Source organism: Mauremys reevesii, linkage group 1, assembly GCF_016161935.1.
Source record: "Mauremys reevesii isolate NIE-2019 linkage group 1, ASM1616193v1, whole genome shotgun sequence".
In the NCBI taxonomy this organism is placed as follows: domain Eukaryota; kingdom Metazoa; phylum Chordata; order Testudines; family Geoemydidae; genus Mauremys; species Mauremys reevesii.
In genome coordinates, this window is record NC_052623.1 from 94,495,728 (window position 1) to 94,501,528 (window position 5,801).

The 5,801-nt window shown below is 40.0% G+C and overlaps 1 long non-coding RNA gene across 2 annotated transcripts; it reads left to right on the plus strand.

The window, feature by feature from the left end:
• Positions 1–174: 174 nt before the first annotated feature.
• Positions 175–5,504, plus strand: LOC120395717. 2 transcript variants are annotated; one of them, XR_005592753.1, is made up of 3 exons: positions 175–551; positions 2,066–2,135; positions 5,204–5,504. It is a non-coding gene; the product is annotated as an uncharacterized LOC120395717 (long non-coding RNA). The 2 variants fall into 2 exon arrangements; XR_005592752.1 differs by lacking the exon at positions 175–551 and adding an exon at positions 1,729–1,870.
• Positions 5,505–5,801: the final 297 nt, after the last annotated feature.

Below are 5,801 nucleotides of genomic sequence, written 5' to 3' on the forward strand. Positions count from 1 at the left end.
TAGTTCCACTGAAGTCATAGGTATGCCAGTTCATGTACTTCAGTAGAACTACATTGATTTATACCAGCTGAGCATCTGGTCATTAACAGTTTGCCTACATTGGGACATTGGTTAAGACCATTTAACTAAGGTGTGCTGTTAAAGTGCATTAAATTCCTAGGTGGATGCTCTCATTCAAAGTAAAGTGGTCATAGTTCACTTTAGCTTCATCATCCTTGAAGAAGACAAATCCTAGATTGTAAATCTGGACAATTCAGGATTTATTCCCAATCCCGGCAGACAGTTTTACTCACTTAGGAGGAATTCATCAAACAAAACATGTTATCATCAGCACAAGTTTTCTCAGTCCCCCACACCTTACAGAAATAGAGCTGACTCCAAGGCACAAAGTAAAGGAAGTGCTTAATGTCAGTCACTGCAACTGACTCCTTTATTTTCAACAGGAGGCCAGAATATTTAGATGCTGTCTTCTTTTGTTGACTGGATGTTGCTGGAAAGCAGGGAGAAATGCCTAGATTTGCACTTTGCATGCAGAAGCTTCTCTTTGTGAGGTATGTTTTGCTCTCTCTTTACAGGTAGTAGTAAGGCTATTGCACCCAGCTGAACTGAATTTCTTATGTATTGCATGACTTTCCAGGAGTGAAGAAGAGCTCCCCAAGGCAAATAGTATGGAGAGGGTAGCAGACAAAATCCAGGAGTTGCAAGGAACATATCAGATGTGCTCCTTTCCCCCTGTCAGTGAAGGCTCAAGTTTGTCTCAACTTTATTAAGAACTACCATTTGACTAATACTGAGAACCAATCAAAAGTACAGTTACAGCCACAAAACTTTCTGTTAATACAATATTGAAATTAAATGAATGAATGGAGTGCTTTACCTTCATGTTAATTTTAACCTTCCCATATAGATTTCCTGTACTCAGGCAATAAAAGAGAACATATTTAAAATGTCTTTGTGTGGTGATATTTTGGCAGAGCTATTGCAGACATTGAGCCACCATAAGCTAATTAAAAACAAATCCTTTTCCTAGAAATATACTGGCTGTGAAATACATCCACAAAAGGGAAGTGGCTTAAAAAGGAGGAAAAGGGAGGGACTCAGCCTGTTAGAATTCATTCAGTTGCCCCTCCCTCCTCTCCTTTAGTGGGTGTAAGCAGTGTCTGGAATGAACACTCCCCTAATATCTAGTGATGAACCAGTGGAAAAGACTTCAGGAGCAGACAGTCTTTGCATAGTCATGCCTACTCTGTCTAAGTGCACAGCAGATTGAGCTGCATTGTCAAAATGATAAATTTTGGTTGGTTTTAGGTTACAAATCACTCTATTATTTGAATGCAGGGGTAAAGAAACATTGCTCTCCTTATTGTACAAGTAAAGCAGAACTATGCTTAGCCTACTTTGATTGAGGTGGTCACCCTAAACTGAACCTCACTTGCTACGCAGGGGGTACGGATGCAAAATCGGGGAGAAGGAAGTGAATGAAGACAGTGGTTTGAGATGTGGATTCAGTCTAAGGCATTCTAAGCACTATTTGACCTACCTGTTTTTAGAATCTAATGAGAGAGCTGATTGGGCTCAGTTGAGAGTTTTTGTTTCCAATTCATGATTCCTAGAGCTGATATCACTGCTGAGCAGGTGTAGGAGCTGAGCCTTAGACTTTGGGTGGGGACATAGAAAGACAGCACAGAGACTGCACTGGCTGTGAGGTTTACTACTATCTTCTGAAATCACTAAAAGGCTGGTTAAGGGGTGGAACCTCAGAATGTAATATCATAGGAGCTGTAAGCAGCAGCAGTGATAGCTGTGAGCCATTTGCTTGGGCAGCAGCAGAGGTATTCTCAGTGATGCTCCCCCACCTCCCAGGTTCGAGGTGAGCCCAGTGAATACATCTCAGGGTCTTCACTAACAAAGGAAAGGGAACTGTAAGTGGGATGCAGCAGAGGGAGAGGGGAGTGATGTGCTAAAAGTTACAACTGAAATTATAGATAAGCTAAGGGCCTGAGTCTTAAATCTGGTAAAATGGATAGTAGAGGCGTCATTCATCCACCCATCCCTGCCCTCACAGCTAGGAGCTGATTCCAGAAGCTGAATGCACCCTTGGACTCTGGGGCTTCAATGACCTTGCACAACAAACTGTAAGTAAGGTTGTCATAAACAGATAGTTAAGGGTTAAGGTCTCTTTTACCTGTAAAACAAGCTCAGTAAACCTGACGGACACCTGACCAGAGGACCAATCAGGGGACAAGATACTTTCAAACCTCGGTGGACGGAAGCCTTTGTTTGTGTTCTTTGTTTTGGGGGCTGTTCTCTCTTTGGATTTAAGAGGGGCCAGACGTATATCCAGGCTCTCCAAGCTTCCTGAAGTATTCTCTTCTATTCAGTATAGTGAGTATTAGAAAGGCGGATTAGTCTTTTTGATTGATTTCTGTATTTGCAAATGTGTGTTTTGCTGGAGAAATATTTTATTTTTGGTTGCTGTATTTGTACTGATGCTAGCTCTCTAGTTTTTATAAGCTGTATACCCTGTAAACTTCCATCCAGATTTTACAGAGCTAAATTTTACCTTTTCTTTTTTCTTTAATTAAAAGCTTTTCTTTTTAAGAACCTGTTTGATTTTTTCCCTTGTTTGAAACCTCAGGGGATTAGTTTGACTCACCAGGGACAGGTTGGGGGGAGGTGAATCCCTCTTTGTTTAGATTCAAGGAATTGAATCAAGGTAATCTCTCCCAACGACTAGGGGAGGGGGAAGAAGGTGGGGGAATGGTTTATTTCCCTTTGTGTTAAGATCCAAGGAGTTTGGATCTGTGTTCCCAGGGAAAGTTTGGGGGAACAGAAAGTGTGCCAGACTCTGAAACCTGGCTGGTGGCAGCAAGTACCAGATCTAAGCTAGGATTTAAGCTTAGAAGGATCCATGCAGGTCCGCATCTTTTGGACGCTAAAGTTCAAAGTGGGGAATAAACCTATGACAAAGGTGCAGCGGAGGGAAAGAGGGGACATTCTGGCTTGTTAAAGGGACATTTATCCCCTGGTCTTTCACACTGCAAGATGGGAAAGTAAGGCAAAGGGCTACTGCCAAAAATACTGTGAGTCTTTCACTTACTGCTTGCAAACTTTTGAGTCATTGTTGAGGCATTTTCCCAAATTACTGTTATATTTTCTTCTCTTAATAACTGTTGTTTTGTTATACACTGACTCAATGCTTGCAAAAGGAGAAGTATTGCCTCTAGAGATGCCAAGAGATGGTGTTTAGTTTTCCCAGATTTATGGGTGGGGTTTAAGACAGTTTAGTTTTATAATGTTAAGAGAACCCTCTTGATATTGAACCTGGCCCTTGTTACTTCTGGCACCACGTGGGAGAAGGGTTATATAAGGAATATGAGGCAGGTATGTTGGTGAGAGTGTAAATGTGAGACAGTTAGTGCTGGAAACCACCTTCCTCCCACCACTGCCTTTTCTAGCTGTGCTGACACAGTAAGTACAAAGGAGACAGCACAGGGAGCAGCAATAGGCAAGGGAAGGGAGAAGGCAGTCTTGGCTGTCTCCTCAGTAGCTTCTAGAAGCCCAGAGGAATTGTGTCAGTGAGAACCATACTCGCTCCCTGGAGCTCTGTGTCTGAGTGACATTCCAGATGGGATGAGTGAAAGCAAAAGCAAAGGTGTGACTGTCACTCCTGATGAGCGACACTTGGCAGGTATGCAAGTATATGACAGTAGGCACAGTATGGTATGAAAAAAAAATAACTTGAGGGGAATGAACCATCCTAAAATACTTATGACTGTATCTTGGTAATGATAAATTAGAAAAGGTCATCCTATCAAATGAAACTACTTCTGATATCCTGTTGCTCAACATCAGGCTGGACCTGAGATTTACAGTTGTTTTATCAAGACTTCAAACCTTCCACACACTTGTGAGTAATGTGACCATTGTAAAGCCATGACAATAAGCCACCACATACTTACATTTTTCCCATATATCAAAGCTGGCTGAATAATGAAAACAATTATTCACCAAAAATTATTGAACAGATAAATAATTTACAACAACAAATCAGCAACCTCTAACAGAGTAGAGAATGTCTTTAGATTAAAAAAAAAAAGCAAAAAAAAAAATCAGCAACCTCTAACAGAGTAGAGAATTTAGATTAAAAAAAAGGCAAAAAACAAAAAAAACATAGTTATATAAGGATCATTGAAATCACTGGGTGTCTTTCCCTTGACTTTAATCAAAGCTTGACTGTCCATACATTGCAAAGGTTGACCCATGTTCAGATATCCTGGATTTTTGCACTGAATCCTTCAGTCCATCTCAAATGTGCTTTGCACTTGTTACAGTACAAATCATTAAGCTTCCCCTCCTGCTTTATGAAAGCTCTTTTTCACTTGTCTAATATAAACTTTTAGTATAAATGTTTAAGTGTCCAAGGAAACAGAGTGAAAGAAACTGTATGCAGTGATAATTCTGTAATTACCACTTTGCATGGAAAGACTTTGTATGTGTTACGTCTGACTTTGAGGAATGCAAACCAAATTTGCCTTTTTAGGTTACTGAGCCAAAAGAATAATGTGTATCATGCTAATTTACAAGATTTCATGATTGTTGCAGCTAATTTTGGAATGAGTAATTTCCCCCCTTTATTGAGCACGTCTCTATTTGTGAACAATATAGAGCATCTGCATAGGAAGTGATTTGTTTATAAGCTGGATTTTAATATGAGAAAATGAGAAATCTGAACCATGTTTGAAATTTAATTTCGTCTAAAAGAAAGCAAATATTTGATACTGCATGTGCTTATTGCCCATAAATAATGTGACAAACTTGAAGTCTGAAATATTGGTCTATAATATATGGTGTTATATCCTGCCAATGAACAACATGACATTACATCACTTTATCATATAACTCCTTAATGTTAATTTAAGGGCAGTTATTCAATATTAATGATGCTCAAAATAATGAAAACATTTTTAGTGGGTTTTTTTCGTTGTTTTAATTCTGCTTTTGTTGAAAAAACTAAGTGCTGCAATTCAGTCGTCCTTGATTGCTAGTCTAGCCTATATGGTAGAATGATAGCCATAGTCCCTACACTGCACTTACATGGGGATTAAGACATACATACAAGAATTAGTATTAAAATCAGGATACATATGAATCCTCTGATCTCTCCCCTGACCTTCTATCCTTATCTCTCCATATATTCTAGGTTATACAATGCTGACAGGGAGACCTCTGAAGAATGAAGGTGTAGATGCCAGTCCACTGATGGCTCTTCACCTATTTCTCTCCCTCACCCTGCACATCCCTTCAGAGTTTAAATGGCAGAGAGAACATTCCCTGAGAAAGTGAATTTATCCATAGTGTATGAACAAGACTCCACATGATTACTGCATATTCTGTTTCCTTTTCATTTTTAAGTGTCTTATTAGTTTTTATATGGATTTGTTGACAAACACATTTTAAAGGGTAGTGACTCGGTATGGTTTCACTGTATTTGTTCTCAGACTTAACTAAATGACCTCAATGGCCTGGGACCTGAACATTTGCTTGGACCTCTATCTTCCACAATTTTTTTCTCTTTAATATGTTTCAAATTTAATTTCTACTTACTGCTATTCAGCAACAGGAAAAAAAGCATTCATATGGAGCCACAGTTAGTAAACATGCTTCTGTTAGCATTCATATGGAGCCACAGTTAGTAAACATGTCTGCGGGAGGTCCACCGGAGCCGCGGACGACCGGACCTGCCGCAGGCATGACTGCGGAGGGGGCACTCGTCCCGCGGCTCGGCTGGACCTCCCGCA